Raw genomic sequence first — 27842 nt, 5'->3', positions numbered from 1 at the left:
TCACGCCTGCAATCCCAGCACTTTGGGAGGCCAAGGCAGGCAGATCACCTGAGGTCAGGAGTTCAAGACCAGCCTGGTCAACATAGCAAAACCCCATTTCTACTAAAAATACACAAAATTAGCCAGATGTGGTGGCGGTTACCTGTAGTCCCAACTACTCAGGAGGCTGAGGCAAGAGAATCACTTGAACCTGGGAGGTGGAGGTTGCAGTGAGCTGCGATCGCATCACTGCATTCCAGCCTGGGTGACAGAGCAAGACACTGTCTCAAAACAAACAAACAGAATAAAGTAATAAATAGGTGTATGCTGAAAGAAAAATCATTCTTAGTCCTGGCTTTTGTTTGAGACAGGGTCTTCCTTTGTTGCCTAGGCATGATCACAGCTCACTGCAGCCTTGACTTCCCAGGTGATCCTCTATCCTCAGTTTTCCAAGTAGCTGGGACTGTAGGCACATGCCACCATGCCTGGCTAATTTTTTGGGTTTTTTTGCCCAGGCTAGTCTTGAACTTCTGACCTCAAGCGATTTTCCCATCTTGACCTCCCAAAGTATGTTGACTGGGATTACAGGTGTGAGCCACTTCTCATGGCCCATGACATTTTTTAAATCAAAATGCCTAGATAATAAAAAATAATCAACATATTCAGACAATCTAATTTGGTCGATATAGAACTATGTGTTTTTAAATTTTCCGGTTTTGAAAAAGGCAACATTTGTGGCGATTGTAGACTTGGCAAAAGTTTAAGTTTTGTAACATTGCAGGTTGATTTTTAGTTAATTGAAACATTTGAAGTTTAATACATTGGCAAAGTGGATTGTGTACATGAATTGAGGGGGAAAGAAGAAATGAATACTGTTTGATTTTTTTTTTTTTTAATTTTCATGTAAATAATGTAACTATCCAGAAGGCAACAGAATAACCTAAGTCATCAGAGGCTGAGAAAGGACATAAAATAAGCTTTATTTATTTATTTTTTTTAGATGGAGTCTCACTCTGTCCACCAGGCTGGAGTGCAGTGGCGCCATCTTGGCTCACTGCAATCTCCACCTCCCAGGTTCAAGCAATTCTCCTGTCTCAGCTTCCCAAGTAGCTGGGATTACAGGCACACACCACCACACCCAGCTATTTTTTGTATTTTTAGTGGAGATGGGGTTTCACTATGTTGGCCAGATGGTCTCCATCTCCTGACCTTGTGATCTGCCCGTCTCAGCCTCCCAAAGTGTGGGGATTACAGGCATGAGCCACCACACCCATTCCACGCAGATGGATGGGAATGGCATTGAATACAACATTCAGAATATTGTAGATGAAAGAGGAAAGGTTTCTAGAATATTATGTGACTGTTGTGTGAGGTGTTGAATATTATAAATAAGGAGATTTTGCTGCTGCTGTTTTTGTTTCTGAGGAAAAGAAACCCTTGGATTAGCCCCAGTGACTCTGGCTGGTGAAATCACCCAGTAAATAATCATAGACATCTCATTAGCAGAAAGAGAAGAGAATCAGCAGAAAGAGCTGGGGAACAAGGTTCACTGGGGGCTTTCAGACTCCTCAGGTATTATGTGTATTGAAGAGCTTAGATCTGAAAGATTAGGCATTATATTGTCTCATTGAAAAGAGACTGACAGTATGGGCTTAAAAAAAAAAAAAGTCCCCCAGCCCATTAGAGATATACTATGTGCTCACACACTTTTGTGAAAATTTAGAAAGTCTATGTATAAATCTGAGAGAGAATGTGTGTGTGAGAAGTCATTATCTCTGATGACTTACCTATTTTAAATAATTTTCTACATTTTTTGTTTTCCGAATATTTGTATATATGGATCCACTTTGTTCATGTTGAGTTTGTAGTTTATTTTTAAAAATTTGCCGCCACTTCGTAAGCTTTCCCTGTGTCATGAGGTGTTCTTTGCAGAGGGGATTCGCAAGACTGTTTCCTTCTCCACTCAGCGCGCTGGCTCCGGCTCTGGTTCCGGCCCTTGTCTGCACCTCTCAGCTCCTACACTCCGGAGTCTGTGCTTTTCCTCTGGCCCAGAACATTCCAGCTTCCACCCTTTTCACCTGGCTAGCTATTAATCTTCGTGGTGCCCTTTTCTTATTTAGGAGGACTTAAATGCATTGGACAGTGGACAAAAACCATTTTAACTGGATTGCAAAAAGCAGACTTTACTGGGCAGAGCGGTCTCTAACTTCTTCAGTAACGCCGTTTACCATGTGTCTGTTGGGATCAGGTCCGTCGCTAGGCACCCTTCATGCCTTTATGTAATAGTTTATAGCTACCCTGAATAAGGGTGAGGAGATGGCATTCCCATTTAGAAAAGTTGAAACCAGGATTGCAAGTAGTGTGAGAACTGGGATGGGAAGCCAGGTCTGTCTCTCTGTCCTTAGATCACTCTGCTGTTACTTTTCTTTGTGAATCCCTAGGACATTGCCATGGAGGGAAGGGGAGAAACCTTGATAGGGCGCTTGGATGAAGAACTACTGCTTATGCTAAAGATGATCAAGGCCCTGTTCGACTGAAAACATTCATTGTAAGACCTAGTGCCGTAAGGCAAAGAGGTCTCTGGGAGAATGCTCAAGATCTCTGAGGGATAACTGTTTAAAATCCTGTAAGAATTAGGCTTAAATTATACACATGAGAAAGGTAAGTGCTCTCAGGGCAGGAGGTAAAATTAACCTTTAATGAAACTATGAGGAGGAACGCTGCCCATCAACTGTCGGTAAGTTTAGAAAAAATAAAGAGATGCAATTCAAGGTCAGTAAGGAGGTGAAATATGATGTATGCATAAACCTTTAAAGGTTTGAGAGGTTGGCTATTTTTGGTTAACAAGGGTTAACTTGAGGATTAATGAGTCAGGATATATGGAAAGTTAAACTTTCCCTTCTCTGAACTATTCAGTTCAGTTCAACAAATACTTTCCCAGGCCAAATGGAATCATTAGCCTTGTATGAAACTCTTGACCTTTTTAAAATGATGACGTTGTGGCCAGTTTTGTAAATATAGTTGACGCGTGAATCTGTAGACCATGGATCAGATTAATTTTGTAATGCCCTCAGGGAAGGCAGCTGATGAACTGGTTTCTCTGCATCCTAAGAGCAGTGTTAATGACCCACTTGTACCATGAGATTTTAACATTCTTGAGTTACCTAAATGTTTCAGTGTTCCCTGCCATATAACTTTAAGCTGTATGCACATTTTTGGGATAATTTTTATCTATATTTTGTTTAAAAAATTAACTAAAATTCATAATATCTTGTACTTCTGCTTCTTATTAAGATTGTTTAGTCCTTGGTGGGTGATGTGAGAAGATCAGTACTTAACAGTTTGAGAATTCTTACTCTCATAAATCAAAATAGTATTTATTGACAGTTTTCAAACCGTTTCAAGTGATGATTTAGATTCTCTTGTAGTTGTTATCTACTTTAGAATAGTGTTACTATGATTTAAAAGTTGGTATTTTGGCTGGGCCATGGTGACTTAAGCCTGTAATCCCAACACTTTGGGAGGCCAAGATGGGAGGATCACTTGAGCCCAGGAGTTTGAGACCACCCTAGGCAACATAGACTCTATCTGTACAAAATAAAAAATTTAAAAAGTTGATATTTCATGAGTTTGCATTTTTAAATGCAATGGACAATAGATAGAATTGTTTATAAGATATATTTGCTTGTATGTTTTTCTCTTCATATTACCAGGTTAAGCCACAGAAGAAAAATAAAATTTGGGGGCTCTAAGCCTATTTATCCAATGTCTCCTAGAAGAGCCCCCTTTAGAAACTTGTAGCAGTTGTTAGTGTTGCTTGGGTTATAGCCATGGTCAAAGCATAAACAGAACAAAATAAAAATTGTCTAAATATAAAGGAAATATGGTAATAACTGAGAAGCCAAGCATTCTCTCAATACCCTCTTTCTCCATAAGAAACGTGTAGCATTTTCCTTGGAGAAGGGTCTATGTTACTTTAGTTCAGCCCTTGATGAAAACAACATATGGTTAGTTTTATGAGGACTTCGAGACAGATGGTGACCTATAGGCTAATTATGCAGTGGGCAAGATTCTTTAAACAAATCACTGTGATTGTGACATGGCCCTTTCTCATGAGTTAGACAATCTGGACTGTTTATTGTCACAGTCGGTAAACATGTTCCAGGTGAATGAGGAAGAGGTGCTACGTGAGGGAAATGTATTTACAACATCTTTTCATCTCCATATTTACTTTAATGGCTAAAAGAGAAAAGGAAGTCAAGAAGTTAAAAGGGGAGCATACCAAAACCTCAGCTAGTGCTAGGATTGTGTTATTTTGGACAGCTAACTTTTCCGATAGCTGAGGGGGTTCCCCCATTAAGCATAAACGTTTTTCTTGTAATCACTTTGAACTCTTTCTGAAGTCTTCCTTGCCCTGTGAAAACAGAATGTCTGAGACGCAGTAGGCTTTATAGTGTTTATTATCTTACTTTACCTCCTTTCCCAAACGTAAGCTTCATGAAGGTAGAGGCCTCAGTCTGTTCTCTGCTGTGACCCTGGCCCCTGGAACAGTGCTTGCACACAGCAGCGTTAAATATTTGCTGAAGTAAGTGGGAATTAATTAAAGCTCTTTAATCTTCACAACTGTGTCACTGTCCAGGCTTTGTTCTCCATGTTTGTAGACTGGTCAGGGACCCTAGAGTGCATTGTTCCTATGCTTACAGTCTTAATGTCCCTCTGCCCCGGTGTGGTTGCTCATGGCTGTAATCCCAGCACTTTTGGAGGCCAAGACCAGTGGATCACTTGAGGTCAGGAGTTCGAGACCAGCCTGGAAAAAATTGTTAATGGTGAAACCCCATCTCTACTAAAAATACAAAAATTAACCAGGTGTGGTGGCACGCACCTGTAATCTCAGCTACTTGGGAGGCTGAGGCATGAGAGTCACTTGAACCCGGGAGGAAGAGGTTGTAGTGAGCCAAGATTGCACCACTGTACTCCAGCCTGGGTGACAGAGTTGAGACTGTGTCTCAAAATAAACAAATAAATAAAATGTCCCTCTCATTATATTGTAATTGCCTTTTCTTGTCTCTCTCCATCACCAGATTGTAACATCATTGACAGCAGAAATTTTGGAGGTTCACTGTTATATCCACAATGTCTGGTAGTACATATTGTTACTTGTTTCTTGACTGTGTGAACAAACTAATTCACCAAAGGAAATGGTCACTGCCCTGGGTCCTTTTCTTTATAAAATCATATGATGTAGATAGTGGTGCCCATTTTACAGACACACAGCTGAGAGCAGCAGCCGTGATTTGCATCCAGGTTTGTCAGCCTCAAGGATTACCTTCCACCGTATGGGTAGATTCTCACCTTTACACACACAAGGGCCCCCTTTTCGGTGTCAAATTTTCCTGACCTTGCATAGTATGTATATTTTTTACTTAACTCATCCAGAATGGTATAATAAAAATGCTATTATCAGTTTAGTAGTGCTTTTAATTACTGTTTTCAGTCATTATACTAACATTGTAAATTTGAGAAAAAAAAAGCCGGAACGGTATGTAGGAGAACTTCTTGTTGGTTGCAGTGCTTCAGTCTACCTGGGGTTTGCTAGCCCCCCGCAGTAACCCTGTGCACTCCCCCTTTCCCCAGACTTCCCTCCTCCCCTCCAGCAGCCCCTTCTGTGCTCCCCCATGCAGCCTGCCCTCCATGAGTGGCCATGGACTTCGGGGTCCACGTGGTTCTTCACACCACCCTTTATATGATGTGTGTCCCCTCTTTGGCTGTCCGGTTTTGCTTTTGTCAGTATAGCTAGTGGCCAGCCCGTCTCCATTTCGAATTTACTGTTTTATAATAAGCCTTTGGTCTGAAAGCCAGATGATCAGGGATGCTAGAACTTGCTAGAATGAGGAAAAGAGACAGGTGGTCTATTGCCCACTGAGTGAGCTGCAGTAACTTTTATGACGTGGATTCCTTTTTGTTGTTGTTGTTGTTTTGAGACAAGTCTTCTCTGTCACCTATGTTGGAGTGCAGTGGCACAATCTTGGCTTGCAGCAACCTCTGCTTCTCAGGCCTCCTCAGGGTACCGGTAGGTGACGCCCCAGCATGCGTTGCTCACAGCCAATTTGGCTTAGGTCTGTAGGAGGTGGGATGTGGACATAAGCGGGGTGGAATATGAAAGAGGACAAAATGGGAGAGCATTTACCTGGTCAAGGGCGTAGGTCATATCAGGTACTCAAAGGCAAACCCAGCTTCATGTGCATACTTTCTTGAGTCCATCCCTCTCTGTTTCTGTTCCTCCCTCTGCCTAACCTATCCTGGCTCTAAGCTGGTTCAGACACTGCATTTGTGTCTTTTCACATGGCATTTTTCTTTTTTCCCTCCACCTTGCTAGGGCTGAAATTTGCAGTCAGCATTTATATATGCCCTATAGACAATACAAATTTCTCTAATTTTACCTTTCTTGACATTTTGTGGTCTTTTACATTTTCAGTCAATGGAAAATAATTGTTAATATGAATTGTGGTTTGGAAACTTTGTGCCAGATGATGAAACTGAATGAATGTGTGGTCTTTACGTAGGTAGTGCCTTACATATGGTTTGGTTTTTGGCCCATGTACTAGATGTTTGCCTTTCTGTGGGCTGTCACAGATCTGGCATGTACCTTTATTTTATTGGGAGTTTCTACATGTGTTGCTGCAATCTCTCAGCTAAGAGGATTTTTCAGTCCTCTTGCTATTTGTTTTTTTTACCACTTATAGGGTGAAAGGAAGTAAAATTAGATAGAATTTTGATGTTTGATTTAAAAATCAACATTTCCATGAATTCAAAAATTCAAGAAGATGAAAGGATACCACTGATTCTTCTGTTTAAAGACAATTGAGTTCCTCTGGCTGAAAAAGTTTTGTTCTGTCTCTCAGTGTTCATTATTTTAGATGTTCCCTTTGGACTCTGTGCACCTCCCCATCATAGCACCTACTATATTTACTAAAATAGTAAATCAACCTCTCTGCCAACACCACTGGACTGTGTAAGTTCCTTGAAGGCAGGGGTCCCTAGTGACTGGCAGAGTAATATCTGGTATATTGTAGACACTCAGTAAATGTTTGTGAGATGAATAGAGTGACCAAGCAATCTAATGAATATGGTCCTATCATGGTCCCAGCCGGTCATTGGATTGAGTATAGTTATGATAGCGTCATCTCTAATGAACATATCTCGAATCACATTCGGGTTCAACAAATTTTCTTCTCTGTCTTGCCGAGGTGGAGGCCCCACTCTGAGTCCCAGAGATAGAAACTCAGTCATCTTTGCATATCTTTTACCTCCTTGGTGTCTCTTGTATTTTCCTCTGTTTTTCTCCATTCCTACTGCCTCTACTCTAGTTTACACTGTTGGTCACCTTATGTCTGTAGCCTGTGAGCTAGCTTGCTGACACGAGCGCCCCCAGCCATCCTGCACTCTGCCGCAGCCAGATCAGACTGCATCCCACATCCCTTCTAGTAGGACGTCCCTGCAGATGGTCCGAGTGGGTTTTCCCAAGGAGTTCTGCAGGTTAGTGTGTTCCAGTGGACATCCTTGGTCCCCTGAGGACCAAGGCTCAGAAACTGATTTTATGAGCATAGCCAGAGCTAATCTCTCCATCGTGTTATCCCAGTTCAGGAAGTAGATATATAAAACCAGATTGTCTGCTTACTGCCTTAAAATGAGAATAGAACTGTTTCTATTTCCATTTCATGGCCTGGGATTCTGGTGTGGGAACAACTAGTACACGTTTTCTTCCTGTAGTCAGGCCTGCGTGGGAAGCCAAATCATAATCAAGATGCTTACTTGGCTGGTATGGAATAAAAACAAAGAGAAGGGAAGTGTCAGATGGCATCAGGTTAAGTCCAAGGCATCCATTTCACAGTCAGGAGGCTTGCCAGTGGGAATACCCGAAGTGAGTTGGCTTCGGCTGCCTGCATCCTTTTCCACAGTGAGGCGACTTTGCCAGTGGGTCCTGACCCTCCATGGCTCAGGAGGTTGCCTCAGGCCCTTTCACACTACACATTGCTGGGAGTGGCAAGGCCATTGCTGTTCTCTTTGAATATCTGCTTTCCTCCGCTTTCAAATCTGACCAAGCACTTCTGATTGACATTCTTTACCCTTAGATATAACACTTTCAATTCTTCAGGGCTTGGAGCTGTTTCTTTAGGATGACTTTGCATGTCTTGGCTTTTTAAAGTTTAAGAGCAGTATGCTGTCTTTATTTCAAAGCCTTTATATTTTCTCTCCCTCAGTCACCGTCTCCTTTCCTCAAACCCCTTTTAAGCCCTGACTCTTGTTGGTGGGAGTCTAAATTTCTTTGCCTAGCCTCTGAGGTCCTCTGTCTGCTTCCCTGAGTGATCCAGACTTATTTTCTTTTTATTGGGGGGGGGGGGTGTTGGGGGACTGTCAACTAGGCTGGAGTGCAGTGACACGATCTCGGGTCACTGCAACCTCTGCCTCCCAGGTTCAAGCAATTCTCCTGCCTCAGCTTCCCGAGTAGCTGGGACTACAGACATGTGCCACCAAGCCCGGCTAATTTTATGTATTTTTAGTAGAGACAGGGTTTCACCTTGTTAGCCAGGATGGTCTCGATCTCCTGACCTCGTGATCTGCCTGCCTTGGCCTCCCAAAGTGCTGGGATTACAGGCAGGAACCACTGTGCCTGGCTTCTAGACTTATTTTCTACTTGTTTCCCTGTGGAACAAGTAGGGGTCAGTAGCCCCAGTGTAAGTCATTCTGTCTGCTGGAGTTTCCTGAGCTCTAAAAACCCATCTTGCTTATCTCATAGGATTGTTGTGAGGGCCAAATACAGTGACAAGTGTTCATTTTCTCTATTGGTGCAAGATTTCGCGTAGGTGATGTGACTCCTTTTTTTTAAGCTATATATTGAGCCCAAGCAGTTTGCATATATTATTTCATTTAGTCCTTTCAAGGAGATCCTGTTGTCATCCCCATTTTACAGATGAAGAAAGTGAAACTCAAAGAGGCTAGGGAAGTCTCAGGACTGATGGAGACCGGATGGGTCTGTCTAATCCCTTTAGTCTGCTCTGAACTTCCAGTACCTACTGCTATATTGGACTGAATACTTGCCTGACCCCCCGCCCACAACTAACTTAACTCGCTTCTACTTCTCTGACCCACTGCCCTGACCAAAGTCCTCCCCGCCTTTCCAGGCCCCTTTCAGGTTTCCTCTCTCTCCTTTTGTGTCTAGCCCTCATTGCTCACCATCATCTCTGACCTCCTGTGCTACTTGAGGACATACTGGAGGCAGACCCATCTGCAGTTACAGCCCAACCATGCTGTGTTGCTTTGAACAAGGCAGCCACTTCTCCGAACCACTGGAAAAAAAAAAAAAAAGGCATAATAATGACAGCTGGATCCTGGGATTTCTGGATTCCATAAAACCAATTGTGTAAAAGTTCTTTGTTAATGGTTAGATGTTCCTGGCTTCTTCAGTAATCAGTTATTTTTGAACTTATTTTTAATTTGTCCCATAGTAAGGAATATATTTTAATGTTGTGATGGGCACATACATTTTAATGAAGAGTTCCACAGGTACATTTTCTTCTTTTTTTGTGTGTGTTAAAAACTGTTTATTCTGACAACCATTGAATTGATTTTGACTATCCACTGTAGGGGGCTACCCACAATTGGAAGAAAACATCGGGCCTAGATGATAATAAACCCTTTGAGGGCAGGGAATGTATTTTGCACTTCTGCGTCCTCATAGGCCTAACAGGTTATGAGAAGATCTAGTCTGTTGATGGATTTTGTGCTGGGAGTAGGCAGGACGGAGAGACTTACGCAAATTTCAAATTATTTATTGAGTGCCCCTTTGCAAGAATTGGCCAGTAAAACCCTGGGGGCAGCTTTATCGCTGCACTACTCGGGAGCTTGCACCCTCTTGAAGACATCACGCCAGCGTCTCCTGCACTTGGCCATGTAGGCTGCAGCACAGCTGTTTCTGCTACAATCAGCTCCAGTATTTGTATTCCTCCTCTTGAGGCCAAGGCTTGTTCGTTGGCCCCAGGGAATGTGTTGTGTTGGGGTTTGAATCTCCTGTCCTGTGTGCTGTGCCCCTGCCAAGGGCTGTGCACCCACCTGTCCCAGATGGGTGTTTGCGTCATGTTTTCCCTGCTCTGCTGGTGGTGACAGCATCCTGCTGTCTCAGAGTAAAGCTCAGCTGCATATATGCCACCCGCCCTCCTCCACAGCATCCAGGCTTCCAGTGTAAAAGCCTCTTACAACATCAGGCGGGAGAAAACAAGCCTGCCGCTTGTGGTGCCTTAGCACCAATTTGTCACCCACTTCACTCAGCCCTGGCCCCTGCTTCTCCTCTGTATGGTATCTTTTTTTTCCCATGGCCGCTCCAGCTGGGCTCTGGCCTGACACTGGAATCACATGTTTTGGCTCTAGCCTTTGGTATTATTCTCGAGGTTGTCAGCACACATCCCCACTGCCACCTTTTTCTAATGCAAAGGTCTTTTCATTAATGGATATTTTTTCCTATGAGACTTGTTTAGGGGAGAGATGCATCCCTCATCTCCCCACCCCCACCGGCCATAAGGTTTTTACAGGCCAAGCTAGAGATTGCTTTCCAGCCACTTTCAGAAAAATGCTGGGGCTCCACTTCATGTTTAGCACAGTCAGCACACATAACTCTTGTTCTGCTTGGGTTCTGTTCAATGTCACTTTCTTCTTCTGACCCTAGAAAGAGTTGAGAATTATAAGCACGGATTATAAGGACTCATAATCTCAGTTGCCAGAGTAAGGGAAGTACATTTTCACTGGTTCCCTGAAATAGACCTGGCGGACAGCTATTGCCTCCCCTCCCCTTTCCTCTCATTTCCCCCTGGAGATGTGCTCTGCCTGTTTCTTCTCCTCGCTAAAACTAAGAAACTTTCCCTTGTGTTTTCTTTTGGCTTCTAGATTGTTCAACTGGCTTTTTATCTAAGCTTGTATGAAATTGCTCCATGATCTGTGCCTGGAGAGGCTTTGGCATAACATGGCTCACGGGGAAGTATTGTTGGTTGTGATCGGACCACTTTGTTGCAACAGCATCTGTTCTTGTCTGAGTGGGGCATGCAGGTGAAGCATTTGCTCTGGGCCACTGAAAAACGAGGGAACACAGGCACCTGGACTGACCACTGGCAGCTGTGATCTACTCAGCAGGAGTGGTTGCTTATGTGACGCTCAGAGAGCCCCTCAGCTGCTTGTGATAAAAGCTACAAAATTCTAGGCAGCTTTTTGGTCCCCATAACAAGTATATATAATTCCTACTTTAAGCAGTCCAAATTTAATACAGGGCAATGGGATGAGATGTGTGTGGGTGGTGTCACATCCACAAAAATATCTTTAATCATCATGCTTTTCACCAATTCCGTTTCAAGAGGAATAAGTGAATTTAGGAAATTTGTATATAGGAAACATTGTCTATCAGTAAATGCGCAGTCTATTGTGTATATTTTCTCCTCAGTTCAAGGCCCCCAAAATGGGATGAAAAGTTGCTCAAAAGCTCTCATGCAAAATTATTAGAATATGGAGTTATCTTAGGAAACGAACAGATAAATATGCTTTCAAGAATCCTACTAAAATGCTCAACAGTTATATGAAACATGCAAGTATAAGTTGAAAATTTAACTGACATGTGGACTTTGAATGTTTCTGTGACTTTAATGGAAAAAAAATTCAAGGAACAGGGGGAAAAAAACCCACCAAGTGTCAAAAGGAAAAATGCCCTTTATCTACTCATGCAAATAGTCCCCTTGTTCATAGCTGTCACAAAGGACATGACAAGCCATATTGTGCAGGTTCCAAGGTTCATAAGAAGCAGGTTTGTAAGTGGCAGGTAGTGGGAAAGTGATTTATGTCCCATGAAAACCCATTCAGCTGTTGTAGCACTTCCAGGGTATGTGACGTGTAAGGGAGCCATTGTCTTAATACTCAGGGTGAGGACAAAAAGGCTTCAGTTGCTGAAAGGTGCTGGTTTGAGATGGTGATATCCTGTCTCCTTTTCCAGTAAAAGCAGGAACATGACGTGTAGGGTTTTTAAAAGAAACAGCTTTTGTTCTTTTTTATTTAGTGACAGTAGAAATTAAAGTAGAGCCTTAAAAATTAGAAACACAGTCAATTTCAATGTCAGGACCCAAGCCCGGGCAGTTAAATCAGATGCCTCGTTAAAAAATGTGTGAAAATTATTTACCCTCATTTAAATTTGGGGGGCAACAAATGAATGGCTATTTAGGTTAGACATGGGAAGCATTAATTAGTAATGGGATAAAAGGACTCAGTGAGATTAACTTAGGTCACCTGTATTTAGCTTCTGATTTTACTTCATTCTGTTTGCTTTTTTCGTTAGTCTAAATTAACTGCCAGAATTGCATTTATTAGTATGTAGGAGAACAATAATCAAGAAGTATTTTTGTTTGTATTCGTAGGAGGCTATATTGTTGTTATGTGATTCTTGGAAAATAATGGATTTTACACAGGAAAAGATATTTATACTTTTCAAAGATCTTACTCATTTGGGGTAAGAATTTGCTAGAAATGCTGGGATTTGGTTTATAGAAAAGCATGTAAACTGTATATATCATTTAGGTTTCTAATGCCTGTTATTGGCTTTCATGTAATTTGGATTGGGAGTCTAGAAGGAAGGCAGTGATAACAGGAGTCGGGGCGGGGGAAAGTGAAATTGTTACCCATTTCTTCAATATAGTGTGATAACTGTCTCCCATTTAATTTTGTCTCATCACACATTTTTTCTTTTAGTGTCTGCTTTTTGCCAAGAAGTACTTACTGGTTCTAGGCTTCAAGGAGCTTATGAGTTAGCACAGATTTTCTCAGTCTCAGCACCGTTGACATTGTGGGCCAGGTAATTCTTTGTGGTGGGGACTGTCTTGTATATTGTAGAACATCTAGCGACTTCCCCAACCTCTACCCACTAGATGCCAGTGCACCCCTCCCCAGTAGTGTGACAACCAAAGTGTCTGCAGATGTTATCAAATGTCCTCTCAGGGAGGCACAGAATTGCCTCCGTTTTGGAACCACTGGTTTGACACAGCGCGTCTTGCTGTAGAAACTCACTAGCATTCTTTGCCATTACAGCTGTTCAGTTACTTATGCTTATTTCTAGTTTTGGAAAAGCCATTTGAAAATGCCCTGAAGTGATTTTTATATTCCTTTCTCATAATTCTTGAAAAGTGTGTGGAAGGCAGAGGAGAACTGTTAACTGTTCTGTCTGTGTACGTGTGTATGTGTAGGGGTGTTTTCATCATTGTCATCATTATTTTATGAAGAAAATGGAGGCCTCAAACGTACGAGCCAAAGGACAAACACTGAGATGCCCATGAGAAAGCAGGGCGAGGACTGCTTTCAGGAAGTTCCTGATATTCCCTGTATTAACAGAATCTGGTAAGACCCTGAAAGCTTAGGGCTTAATAAAATCGTTGAGATCTTAAATGTAGAGGATATAAGATTTTTTATAGATCGGCTTTAAAATGAAACCTAGGCAAAAATGAAATAGATTTGTCCCTCTTCACCCTCACCTGCCTTCTCCCGGTTTCTTCTCTTTCCCTCCTCTCATCTCTGCTTGCTCTGGCAGGTCCTTTAACAAACATATTGCTATGTGATGATTTTGATGAATTACAAAAAGGTACCACTCTTTCAAGATACATTATAGTCATCTACCAAAAAATGGTCATAATACCTGTACAAAACTGCGGTGACGCAGAGTAACTGGAGCCCCAGGAGTTGTGCAGTGCGCAGCTTGCACAGCAATAAGTGGTGGCTATGTTTAGGCAGTTTCATTCCCTCCCATGATACTAGCTTTCACCTGAATGCTGTTGGTTCTGTTTTTGACCCTAGACCAAACCTTTTCTGGGAACATCATGCTTATCTATGCAAGCTACCTTTTGGACACATTGTTCCTAGAATACTCTAAAGCATCTCAAATGTAACATATGCAAAATGGAATTACTGTTCTCCCAAGCCTGGTTTTTCTTAAATTTAGGAGTCATCTTAGTCTCCCTTTTTATATACTTATATACACGTAAAATATACATATACACATGCATGTATCACAAGCCTTCTCAGTCCTCCCCCGCATATAGTTCTTAAATCCTGTGATTTTTTTTTTTTTTTTTTTGAGACGGAGTCTCGCTCTGTTGCCAGGCTGGAGTGCAGGGTCGCGATCTCGGCTTACTGCAACTTCCACCTCCCAGGTTCAGGCAATTCTCCTGCCTCAGCCTCCTGAGTAGCTGAGACTACAGGCATGTGCCACCATGCCCAATTAATTTTTGTATTTTTAGTAGAGATAGGGTTTCACCTTGTTGGCCAGGATGGTCTTGATCTCTTGACCTTGTGATCTGCCCGCCTTGGCCTCCCAAAGTCCTGGGATTACAGGCATGAGCCACCGTGCCTGGCTTGTGATTTTCTTTCTACCCCTGCTTTCCTCCTGTTGTCTTATTTCAGTTTTCATCTCCTCTCTCCTGAGGTCTGGGCCGTTGCAGTCATCTACTGCCTGCTTTTCCTGTCCAGGTATCACACCCCTTCAAGCATGTTTCAACTAGAATGGTCCTGTAAAACACAAATCTGGCTTTACTGTTTCCCATCAGAGCTCTTTGAATTCCTTCTGTTATGCAATAGTTTATGCCTCCTTTATAGCCTTATTTATAACCTCATCCCCTCCCCTCAAATGTCTAGGCATTCAAAATCTGCCAAGTGCAGGGCCTATTCTAGGCACTGGAGACTCAGCAGTGAATAAAACAAAGTCATTGCCATCATGGAGCCTACTTTCGAGGGGACTGGACTATTCACAGTTCTGTGAGCTGCCACGCTGTTTCGTACCTTTGCTGGAATGTGCCTGCCCACAGCTAAGCTTCCTGGACAGTGTCTGCTGGAATTTCAGGACGCAGTGATGGTGTAGTGACCCCGCTGGCATTACCACTCTTTTTTTTTAATGTCTTCCTTGTGTTGTGTGCTTCAAGCTTCCTCTTCACTAGGGCCTGGCCTTACCAAGCTTTGTGTTTCCAGCACCTATAGTAGTGCTCAGCACATGACAGATGCTTCTAAATGTTTATTGAATGAAAAGCACACAAGCATGGAAACACTTTGGGATTCGTGTCCCTCAAGTGTGTCGTGTATTTTCTTCCTTTCTTTGCTTATGCTCTTTCCACTGCCAGGAATATCCATCCCAACCATCCTACCAGGCCCTTATAAGCCGCTTGCCCCATTCTTTAAAATGCCGCTGTCATGAACACTTGCTGAACCCTTCCCTTTCCTCAATTACTTATTGACCTACTTGCTTTTTTCATGCTTTCAGTAGCATTTATTCAATAAATACTAAATATCTACCATTTTCCAGGATTTGTGCCAGGTCCTAGAGATATGACAATGGAAAAAGGTCTGCTAATACTGTATTTTTAGTAGAAACAGCGTTTCTCCATGTTGGATCAGGCTGGTCTTGAACTCCCACCTCAGGTGATCCACCTGCCTCGGCCTCCCGAAGTGCTGGGATTATAGGTGTGAGCCTCTGCACCCGGCCTGGATGGCTGTCCTTTATGCAGTGTTGTATAGGCCCGGGCGCTTTCCATGTTGTGGCTCTGCTAACCCCATTGTGTTCCATATTTTGTGAAAGGGAAAAAAGAGCATGGAGCAGACATATTTGTTTCTTAAAGCCTTGCCTCAGAAGTGACATGTACCATGTCTCTCACAGTTCATTGGTAAAGACAAGTCACAAAGCCACTCAAACTGCAAGGGCAGCTGAGACATGTGGTCTAGCTGGGTGACGAGAAAGACAAAATGGAGTTTTGGTAGACAGCTACCAAACTCAGCCACATACCTCATTATACTACCTACAAGCTGTGTTATTGTTAGTTGCCTGCATATTAATTAGTTCTTTCTGCTTAGAACACTTTTATCTAGAATATTTGCAACATTTGCCATTCACTTCATTTAAATCTCAGCTCATCTGAAACTTCTTCCAAGTGTAAGAACACTCAGTCTGGAAAAGCTCCCCATCCTCTTACACTGCCTTTTTTTCTTTGGAGCTCCTGTCACACATTTTATTATATATATAGTTTATTGTGCTCCCCTGCACAGGAATGTAAGTGTCACAATGGCACAGCATTTGTTTTGCTTATTGCTCTATCTACAGAATCTAGAAGAGTGCCTGGCACTTGTCTTCAAGGATTATCTACATCTTGAAGGCAGAGCTTTGTTGTTCACATTTCAGTGAATATTTGCTGAGCAGAGCCTCATGCTAGACAGGCCTTGGAGGCACATCCTGAACAAGGAAAACACGCACCCTGCCTCCCTCGATTGAAAATATTAGTCTCTTCAGTCTCATTCAATTTTCTTTCTCTGTGCTTAGCATTTAGAAGCAATTAAATATGTGTTTGTGGAATGAACAAACTAATAGCATATTTAGAAAATCTCACTGTGGTACATATATTAAAGTTTTAGAAAATCATGATAATCTAAGTGAAATATTTTACGAATTATGGGGAAAACATGAGGAATGAAAATTTACCCTGCTCTGCTTTAGCTTTTGAAAAAGTCTACTTATAAGCCACTCTCTTCATTGCTAATAATAACACCAGTGGGGGAAACTTGAAGAAAGAGGTATTTGTCACCAAATGGTAAGTTAGCAGCTTGTCTTGTTATCTGGGTTGGAACACAAAGTCATTTAGTGGCATTTGGACTAAATCTGATTGGAATTTAGAATCTACTTGGAGACAAATAGAAATATGCTTCTGCTTAGAAAAATTGCACAACTTTAAGATGTTGTGGATTAGAAAATGATAAGAATTAATTTTAAGAGAATGCCTGTTTTTTGAAAGGATTGGTTATATGTTGGTGGAAATTCTTCAGGGAAGTGACATCTCTGGAGAGGGAAACACAAAAACAGCTCAATACAGTCAGTCAATTTATTCTACACTAAGGAACAAATAACTAAAACTGCTTGCTGGTTTTCTGTAGACTGTAACAGCTGGTTGACTCAAATTTCTGCTTTCTAACAATTGTGAAAATTAAGCCTTAATTTGGAGGAGCACCTGGATGTTCAGACTCTGTCTGAAGATACAGGGGCTATGGTTTGTCTATGGTTTTACAGCTTTTGCAAATGCAGAAAAGCTTTTGGAGCCTACTTATGTTATGGAGTATTTCCAATAGTGATTATTAAAGTAATTCAAGGAAAATCGGTAACTAATGATAGTAAAATAGTTGCCTTCAAATAGTGTTCAAGAAAATAGAGTGTGTATATAGTATTTTAGCACGTAGAAAGGCTTAAACCCTCTTATGAACTCCTACTAAACCATTTCTTTATTATCCTCTTCTTACTCAGATTTATAAATTTTCCTTCCTTTCTGCAAAAGGACAGAGATAAATAAAGATAACAACTTTTCCCCCTCATTGTATCACCCCATTAGCCTGTTATGCCAGTAATATTCATGTTGAATATACAGTCATGTTTAGCCATTTGTATTGTGTTTAAAGTTATTTTTTGATTTTCAAATTTGAAATGCTGGAAAGGAAGATCCCAGCCTGATGGAAATTTTTACGAGAATAGTGATGCCTTTTTGCTGCAGAAAACATGTGAGGGATATTGTCTTACTGTCGTTACTGCTTACTGTTTGAATTCTTGAAGGGCTTGTTTCCCACGGTGTTTTACTGCATTATATTCAGGGAAGGCAACATGCAAGCCAGAGAGAGTATAGGTTTTAGGCAAAGAGGCATGGGTTAGGATTCTGCTCTGCCACTCTGGAGGGAGTTATTTCTTCTTGCTTATTCTGTGTCTTTGTTATTTAAGTGGGGGCATTTACAGGACCTACATCGTAAGAGTGCTGGGAGATTAAATAAGAAGACATTCACAGGTTATGCCCTGCTGCTAAAGAAAAGGAATTGTCATTTTCAATTTGTTGTCTAAAGACCATCTGAAAATCTTGCTGTCTCTCAGTTAGACTCTGGCCTCTCCACAGTCAGGTCAGCTTGCCCACATGGGTTTCAAGCAACTCCACTCTGCCCTGAGGCTCTCTAAGGGTGAACAGGTGATCATGAATATGGAAGGCTGAAGAAGAAACTGGAAAAAGCTGAAACTGAATATCAGCATTTAGAAACTGCATTTGGAGTACTGAGATAATAGAAAGCTTTCAAAGCACTTTGGAATTCTACATATGTTAATCAGGAGCCTCAAAAGCAGCCCATCGATTGGCAAACCCATCTCTTAAAGTGCCACTGCATTAAAGTCCCCAGGGAAGCTGTGGATATTAGCTAGCAGTGGTGCACAAGCCATTTACCCTCCCTTCTCTGCAACTTTAAAAACTTATTGCTTAATAATCTCTGTTCTAAATTCAGTATGGATTTACTTAGCCAGCAGATTGAGATCCAGGGGGACAGTGTGAGACTTAGAAGAGTTTTATATTTACAGAAAAGTTGCAAAGATAGTACAGTTTCCATTTACTGTGCACCCATTTTTCCCTGTTACTAACACCTTATGTTAGAAATGCTTGTTCCCTGGTGCTGCAGAGAAATAGCACTCCAACATAAATTTAATAAAAATGGCCTTGCTAAGAGAATTAAATTGGTGTTCGAGTGCTATTTCTTTGCGTCAGCGGGGAACAAGCATTTCTAACACCTTACATGTTAATATACTGCATTTGTTACAACTAATGAGCCAATATTGATATATTATTATTAACCAAAGTTTGTACTTTATTCAGACTTCCTTAAGTTTTACCTAATGTCCTTTTCTGTTCCAGGATCTCACCCTGGGCACTACATTACATTGTTCATGGTTTCTTGTCTGTGACAGTTTCATAGACCTTTTTGTTTTCAATGATCTTAACAGTTTTGAGGCATACTGTTTAGGTATTTTGTGGAACGTTCCTCAGTTAGATTTATCTGGTGTTTTTCTCATGATTAGACTAAGGGAAGGCCCACAGAGGTTAAGTGCCATTTTTGTTATATCAGGGGTACATTCTGTCAACATGACTTATCACTGACACGATCATGTCAACATAATATTGATCATGTGGCCGATGTACTTGCTGCCAGATTTCTCCACTGTAAAGTGACTCTGCCCACCTCCTTTGGAAGGAAGCCACTACGTACAGCCCTTGCATAAGGAATGGGGAATTTTGCCCTTCCCAATTGTGGGCAGAATATTTACATAAATTATTTGGAATTCTCAGTTGTATTTCTAAGTGTGTGATTTTAAAAACTACTTGGATGTTAAAATGGTTACGGTTGTATTCATTATTGAGTGAATACTTACAAATGTGGTCTGATGGACATTTTATTCTACCTAAGGAAAAAAAACGGCTTTCCAAATTTGCAGCCACCCAACCTAGTTCAGAGACTGTAGAATTTGTATTCCTGCCTGAGTGTGTTCTTAGTAGCACGCCAGAAGTGCCAGATGCTACCCTTTCTTTTTCTGTGTCATGATTTAATACCGTTTGTGTATTTTCTTCCGCTTCAGTTGATTTAGTGTCATTTTTGGAGACCACAGACCTGTTTATATTTTATATGTTACTATACAGTGTGTATACTGTTTAGAAAAATAAAAATGCTATTATGATAAAATGTACTATTTTAATATCTTTATTTTTAAAGCGTTACTATCAAAGGCATCCTTTGGTGTCTCATAATTGGCTTTGACTTTGTTGCTGTCTATAAGAGTATATGATTCCAGATTTTCTGTTTAGTCAATGTTTAAACTACTTCATGTTTAACATTTATGCATATTATAATACAATGTGGTAATAAGGGTCATTTTGCTTCTTGGCTCTTTCAAAATATTGGTATAATTCCTAAATTTATTTTAAAATAATCATCTCACTTTTTGATGAGTATAAACTTAGTGAGAATTAGAAACTTCTTTAAAATATAGAAATCTGTTTTCCTTATCTTTGGCAAAGAATGGTAATAATTGGACTTCAAAAGACCCAGCCCAGTAGTCCCACTGCTAAAAATGAATAATGGCCTATCTCAATCCACAGAAGGAAAATAAAATGGGCTAATAGAAACTTTTCCAGTTTCATGTTTTTCTCTTGTCAACATTTCATAAGTGTTTGGCATTTGCTACCACATCTCTTTTGGTGAGTATTAGTGAAAATGAATGAATAAGTACTAAAAGAACGTTAACAGAAAAATTTGGACACAGCCAGTTAGTTTAATAACTCTATTACTTTATTGAGAACATGCAAGTTTAAGCTATGGTTTTTTTTATTCTTTATTAGGGCTGAAATAATCTCTCCTGCCAGGTAATTATAAGCTGTGGTTTTAGGTGGCATTCATATACTGCCATTTCTGCCAGGAAAATTATTCCTGGTTCATAAAAAGAAACACAGTATCTCAGTGTTTCATAGTTTTCCTCAATGGGCAGCTCTTCTTCCCAGTGCTTTATCGTCAGAGCAAGTTTGAAACCCACCACGTGGGTGAATAAGACGCAGTTAGGGAGTCTCTGGGAGCTTCCTGAGACAGGAAGGTCATCCTAAAGTTGTGTAGCAATCATCTGTGTATCCTTCTACAGGAAGGATGGAATTGACTTTCCCATCCATAAATTTGGCATAAAATGTCTCTGCATCTGGGACCAAGATAGTGTGTAAGGATTGTGAAGTCCCCGTGGGTTGGGTAGTAGGTGGAGATGCCAGTTCAGTGCTGGAGAGCCATTCCTGCCCGTGTGTGTGTTGGGGGGGGAGGAGGGTGGGTGTGCACGTGTGTGTGTGCGCACACGTGTGTGGAGTGATTTTTCAGTCTTTTTTCAGGGAGGAGAAAAGAATGAATCAGTAGCTTTGCTTTTGCTAAGGATATCCTAATAGTGTGGTGGATCCTTTTTCTTTAACAGGGTAGGTCAGATTACTGAGGTGCTCTGTTCGTTTATTGTTTGGTCATCAGTGCTATGAAGCTGCTACCTCTGGTTGTGGGTAAAGCAAGGCATATGAAAGCAGTCTGAAAATTTGTATTCAAGCTAATTAAAAATTTTTAACTACTTGTTTACTTATTTCTATATTTACCCTTTTAGCATAATACCTGAAACTTTGGGGGTTGGGAAATATCATTCATACAGCCAATTTTTTTAATACCTTCTGTAATCAAGGCACTGTGCTGGGGAAACACAAGTGGGTAAGATGGACATGGTCTCCAGTCTCATGATGCATACAGCCTACTGGGGGAGAGAGCTGAGAAAAACTACAAATATAATTAGAAGGAATAATTTCAGGAAGTGTGGTTAGTAATATGAGGGGGGAATAAATTCGCAAAGGTGGCCAGAAAAGACTTCACTGAGTTATCATCTGAAATGAACCCTTAGAGTAAGAGTACCCCATCTTTATAAAGGAGAGAAGGAAGAGATGCAATTAGCAGGATGATTGAAGTGAAAAATTGCTTGATATAGTCAAGGAATAGAAAGTAGGCCCGTGTAACTGGAGAGAGTAGTATGACGTGAAATTGGAGAGGTGGTAGGAAGGAGAGCACAGAGACCCTTAGGGGTTATGAAGTATCGTATGGTGCACAAACTGATGGATTTTCACAAACAGAAGAAACTCTGTAACCAGCACCCAGATCACGAAGCTGGACATGTTCAGTACCATTGGGAGTACAGTTTGGGGCTGCTGGAAGCAGTAACCACCCACGCTGTTAACTCTCTTGTGTGTATGATCCATTCACATTTCAGGGTCTTGCTTTAGGAAAACTTCTGGTGTTCTCAGGCTGTTTCTTCTGTTTCCATCCAAGGCCTAACACTTCCAGCTCCATGCAGAGTATCTTTCTGTGGGATTTTTATACTCATGTCACTTCTCTCCCCAACCGCCACCTTGGATATGTATTATACATGGAATTTTTTGGTAAATAGGATGCAAATTTGTTTTCCAAGTTTGCTTGGCACATACTCTCTCCTTTAGAAAGCAAAGCTTGTCCTTTCAGAAAATTCTTATAATATTTGTGGATCTGGACTTCAGGTCTAAGCTGAAGCTTTTGTTTTCTTTTGGAATTTATGCATGTATTAACAGTTTATATTTTCTGTGATAATGGAATATTTTAGGGGTTGTTTCCCCATTATATTTAGATTCTTATATTAAAAAGCCTGCAGAGGCATTTAATGAAATTTAAGCTAGAAATAAAGATAATATGGTAATTTCAAATAGCTTTGTGTTCAGGATGAGATTTTAAAAGTTATTATTCCACAGTGAATTTTACTGATTGGGTACAATGGCATTTATGGATGTGCAACAATTAAATGAGTATGATTAGTGTGTTAGATTGTGGATTTATAATGTGAAATGAGAAATTTTTAATAAGCTTTCTCCATAATGGTTCATGCTGTGAACAAACAAATTATGAGACACTGAGCTTCACTAAATCATTGCAGGGCTTTTGGAATCGGTAGGTTAATGTTTTCAAATAGTTTCCTATTTTTAAAAATACCGCTAAAAAGTTAAGAGGCAGCTATATAACCAGATATCTTATATTCTTTTGAGGAGTTGGAAGAGCATTTTTTTTTATAATAAAAGGAAAATTTTATTGTTGAAAGGATCAAGTATAAAATAGAATTAAAGTTATGCTTTGAGAAAAACTTGATTGCAAAACCTTATTAGGATTTAACACCTCATCAAGAATGCTTTTGACTTTTTTGTGTGTGTGTGTGTGTGTGTGTGTGTGTGTGTGACAGAGTCTCGCTCTGTCACCCAGGATGGAGTGTAATGGCACGATCTTGGCTCACTGCAACCTCCGCCTCCCCGGTTCAAGCCATTCTCCTGCCTCAGCCTCCTGAGTAGCTGGGATTATAGGCACCTGCCATCACACCCAGCTAATTTTTGTATTTTTAGTAGAGACAGGGTTTTGGCATGTTGTCCAGGCTGGTCTCGAACTCCTCACCTCAAGTGATCCGCCTGCCTCAGCCTCCCAAAGTGCTGGGATTACAGGCATGAGCCACTGTGCCCAGCTGCTTTTCACATTTTCTTCAGGAGGTTTCTGGGGGTACAATTAGCTGAGATCTGAAGTTTGGTTTTGCGTGGTCTTGCCCAAGCTGGTAGTTGGTCATTGTGACCTTCTGATCTGGTCATTCTAAGAAACATTCTGCAAACATACCTGAAAACACATAAGAGATGTAGCTTACCATTTAAAAGTTCTTTCAGTAAAGGCCTCTGAGTAATTTTTCATGGAGGGAGACCATTCTTAGGAGGTTTTAATGTAGAAACATATCATTATCTTCAAATTGTGTTACTTCCTTGTCTTTTATTTTTAAAAGCTCATTTTCCCCATTATCAAGATAACATATTCTAGACGGACAATGTGGGAAATGCATATGATTATTTTTGTTCTATCTCTAATACCACCACCTAGAGATAGTAGTTTTTAAATTGTCTTGATATTTAATATATTGTTTTCACTGCCTTTAAGATGCAATTTAGCGTTTTAGCCTTGAACTTTAGTTTTCCTTCTTCTTGGAGATTTAGGTTGATGCTAAAGTGCTATCTTCTTGTTTCAACTTTTGCTTAATTTACTCTAATACTTTTAGACAGCAAATTTTATACTAGTGTTATCTAACTTTATACTAGTGTTATCTAACAATATGTTTTGCTAACTTTCATTTTAAGATGTTAGCTCACAAAAAAGCTTTTAATTTAAATAAATATAAAATGTTGAAAATGTGTGACTTTAATTAAAGACCATTGTTGGCTAGCATCATAGAGGTGTCAAGAAAATTAACAGTAAATGGGCCATTCATCATTTCAAATCTTTCATGTTACATGACAACTGAAATTCCAGATACCCTTTGAGAGGTAAACTAGTTATGGAGAAGGGATGGAGAAGCACAGAATCCTAAACTTACTGTGGGTAGTCATGCGCTCTGTGAGATTGAGGTCATTAGCTTCATATACCTAAAAACATATCCAGTGACCAAACCATGTCATAGGGATCTGTCCATTTCTTGCCTGTGCTTTCTCTTGGACTGTCTTCATTCTTAGGGTGTCCTCATGTGGTTTCAAGGTAGCTACTATAAGTTCCTATTGCCTTTCCCATGAGTTTAATAACTGTAGTAAATGAATCTCTCTTTCAAAATACTTGAGTAGAAATCCCAGGAATGAGTCTCACTGGTCAGGCCTTAAGCAGCCACTATTCCCAAATCAATTGTTATTGTGAGATAGGTGGAATGTTGTGATTGCCAGGATTGGGTCACATCCTTACCATCTTACTCTAGAACACCAGCATGTTGCCCAAAGAAAGACCAAGGTGTTGTAATGGGAAAAAGGGAGGCAGACTCCAAGCATACAGGAAAATCTCCTGGGTGTTCACTAAAAAGGTCGATGATGAATGAAGCATAACTCCTTGAATGAAAATGAAAATGCAGCATACTGAAACCTGTGAGATACTGCAAAAGCAGTACCAAGAGGGAAGTTTATAGCACCAAATGCCTACATCAAAAAAAGTAGATCACAAGTTACCTAACATCACACATGAAGGAACTAGAAAAATAAGAACAAATCAAACCCAAAGTTACAAGAAAATAAGTGACAAAGATCAGAGCGAAACTACGTGAACTAGAGACCAAAAAACAATACAAAGGATGAGTGAAATGAAAAGATGATTTTTTGAAAAGATAAAATTGATAAACCACTAGCTAGACTAACCAAGAAAAGAGAGAAGATTGAAATAAACACAATCAGAAATGAAAAAGGAGACATTATAACTGGTCATGGAAATGCAAAAGATCATCAGAGACTATTATTATTAACAACTATATGCTCACAAACTAGCAAAGCTGGAAGAAATGGATAAACTCCTGGGTACACAACCTCCTGAGACTGAAGAAATAGAAGCCCTGCACAGACTAATGAGTAGTGAAATCGAATCAGTAATAAAAATCTCCCAACAAAAAAAGCCCAGGACCAGATGCAGTCACAGGCAAATTCTGTCAAACACACAGAGGAGGCCGGGTGCAGTGGCTCATGCCTGTAATCCCAGCACTTTGGGAGGCCATGGTGTGTAGATCACGAAGTCAGGAGATCGAGACTATCCTGGCTAACAGGTGAAACCCCATCTTGACTAAAAATACACACACAAAAAAATAGCCGGGCATGGTGGCACCCACCTGTAGTCCCAGCTACTTGGGAGGCTGAGGCAAGAGAATCCCTTGAATCCAGGAGGTGGAGGTTGCAGTGAGCCAAGATCGTGCCACTGCACTCCAGCCTGGGTGACAGAGCAAGACTCCATCTCAAAAAAAAAAAAAAGAAAGAAAACCATACAAAGGAGAACTAATACCAATCCTCCTGAAACTATTCCAAAAAAAAAAAAAAAAAAAACCGAGGAAAGGATTCTCCCCACCTCATTCTACAAGGCTAGTATCACCGTGATACCAAAACCAGACAAAGATACAACAAAAAAAAGAAAACTAGAGGCCAATATCCTGATGAAAATATATGTAAAACTTCTCAACAAATTCTCAACAAAATACTAGCAAATTGAATCCAGCAGCACATCAAAAAGATACTACACCATGATCAGGTGGGATTTATCCCAAGGATGCAAGGATGATTCAACATGTGCAAATGAAGAAATGTGATACATCATACAGACAGAATTAAGGACAAAAACCATATGATCACCTTAATAGATGCAGAAAAAAAAGCATTCAGTAAAATTCAGCATCTCTGCATGATAAAAGTCCTCAACATACAAGACAGAGAAGGAATATACCTCAACATAATAAAGGCCATATATGACAAATGTACTGCCAACATCATACTTAATAGGAAAAAGTTGAAAGCATTCCCCTAAAGAACTGGAACAAGAGAAGCATGCCCACTTTCCTGACTTCTTATTCAACATGGCACTGGAAGTTCTCACCAGAGCAGTCAGGCAAGAGAGAATAATAAAAGACATCCAAATAGGAAAGTAGGAAGTCAAATTATCCCTGTTCACTGATGATATGATCTTATATCTAGAAAACCTTAAAGACTCCACCAAAAAACTCTTAGGTTTGATAAATCAATTCAGTAAGGTTTCAGGATACTAAATTAACGTATAGAAATCAGTAGCATTTCTGTACACCAGTAATGATCCAGCCGAGGACCAAACCAAGAAGTCAACCCCATTTATAATAGCTACCAAAAAAGAAAAAAAAAAAAACCCCAGCAGGGAATATACTTAACCAGGGAGGCGAACTACAAAACACTGACAAAAGTAATCATAGACAACACAAACAAATGGTAAAATATCCCATGCTCATGGATTAGAAGAATCAACATTGTTAAAATGACCGTCTCCCCAGAGCAATCTACAGATTCAATACAATCCTTATCAAACTTACCAACATTATTTTTCACAGAATTAAAAAACACAATCCTAAAATTCATATGGAACCAAAAAAGCCAGAATAGCCAAAGCAATCCTAAGCAAAAAGAAAAAATCTGGAGACATCATATTACCTGACTTGAATTATATACAAAGCTATAGTAACCAAAACAACATGGTACTGGTATAAAAATAGACACATAGATCAGTGGGATAGAATAGAGAAGCCAAAAATAAAGCCACATATCTACAACTGATTTTCAACAAATTCAACAAAAATGTACACTGGGGAAATGACACCCTATTCAATAAATGGTGCTGGGAAAATTGGATGTATGTAGTAGAAGAATGAAACTGAACCCATACCTCTTATCATATACAAAAAATAACTCAAGATGGATTAAAGACCTAAACATAAGACCTGAAACTATAAAAATCCTAGAAGAAACCTAGGAAAAACTCTTCTGGACATTGGCCCAGGCAAAGAATTTATGACTAAGTCCTTAAAACCAAACACAATGAAAATAAAAATGGAGAAATGGCATTTAATTAAGTTAAAAAGATTCTGCACAGCAAAAGAAAAAATCAGGAGAGTAAATCTACAGAATGAGGAAAAAAAAATTCTCAAAGTATGCATCCAACTAAGGGCTGACATGCAGAATCTGCAAGAAACTCAAACAACTCAACAAGAAAAAAACCCCAAATAACTCCATTAAAAAGTGAGCAAAAAACATGAACACACATTTTTTGAAAGAAGACATACAAGTGGCCAAAAAACATGAAAAAAAATGCTCAACATCATTAATCATTAGAGAAATGCAAATTAAAACCACAATGAGTCTGGGTGCGGTGGCTCATACCTGTAACCCCAGCACTTTGGGAGGCTGAGGTGGGCGGATCACAAGGTCAGGAGTTTGAGACCAGTCTGACCAATATGGTGAAACCCTGTCTCTACTAAAAATACAAAAAGAAAAAAAAAAAAAAACTAGCCGGGCGTAGGGCCCCTATAGTCCCAGTTACACAGGAGGCTGAGGCAGGAGAATTGCTTAAACCTGAGAGGCAGAGGTTGCAGTGAGCCAAAATCACACCACTGCACTCCATCCTGTCTCAAAAAAAAAAAAAAAAAAACCGATGAGATACCTTCTCTCACCAGTCGGAATGGCTGTTATTCAAAAGACTAAAAATAACAGATGTTGAGCATGTGGAGAAAAGGGAAGGGTTATATACACTGTTGGTGGGAATATACATTAGTACAACCTCAGTGGAAAATGGTGTGGGGATTTCTTAACTAAAAATAGAACTACCGTTGGATCTAGCAATCCCACTTCTGGTATCTAACCAAAGGAAAAGGAATTATATTTTAAAACACCTCAAGTCATATGTTCACCACACCACTGTTCACAATAACAAAGATATGAAATCAACCTAAGTGTTAATCAGTGGAGGATCATTGGATACAGAAAAAAAAGATATTTTATATATATATATTACATATATATATAGACACACACACATACACATATACACCTTAGAATACTATGCAGCCATAAAAAGGAGTGATATCT

General features: G+C 40.3%; 1 protein-coding gene and 1 long non-coding RNA gene across 3 annotated transcripts in view; one reads left to right on the top strand and one right to left on the bottom strand.

The window, feature by feature from the left end:
- The window catches only part of TSPAN5 (tetraspanin 5), a 188377-nt gene that overhangs the window by 82644 nt on the left and 77891 nt on the right, over positions 1-27842 (top strand). The gene's annotated exons all lie outside the window — the stretch shown is intronic.
- On the bottom strand, positions 13712-26142 carry LOC117085698. The gene is made up of 3 exons (XR_004438056.1): positions 26006-26142; positions 19304-19305; positions 13712-13722 (listed from the first exon to the last, which is right to left on the bottom strand). It is a non-coding gene; the product is annotated as an uncharacterized LOC117085698 (long non-coding RNA).

The sequence above is a fragment of the Trachypithecus francoisi genome, unplaced genomic scaffold, assembly GCF_009764315.1.
Source record: "Trachypithecus francoisi isolate TF-2019V2 unplaced genomic scaffold, Tfra_2.0 Lachesis_group1, whole genome shotgun sequence".
Taxonomy (NCBI): domain Eukaryota; kingdom Metazoa; phylum Chordata; class Mammalia; order Primates; family Cercopithecidae; genus Trachypithecus; species Trachypithecus francoisi.
The sequence above is the reverse complement of the archived record's forward strand: the minus strand, read 5'-3'. Positions and strand labels throughout refer to the sequence as shown.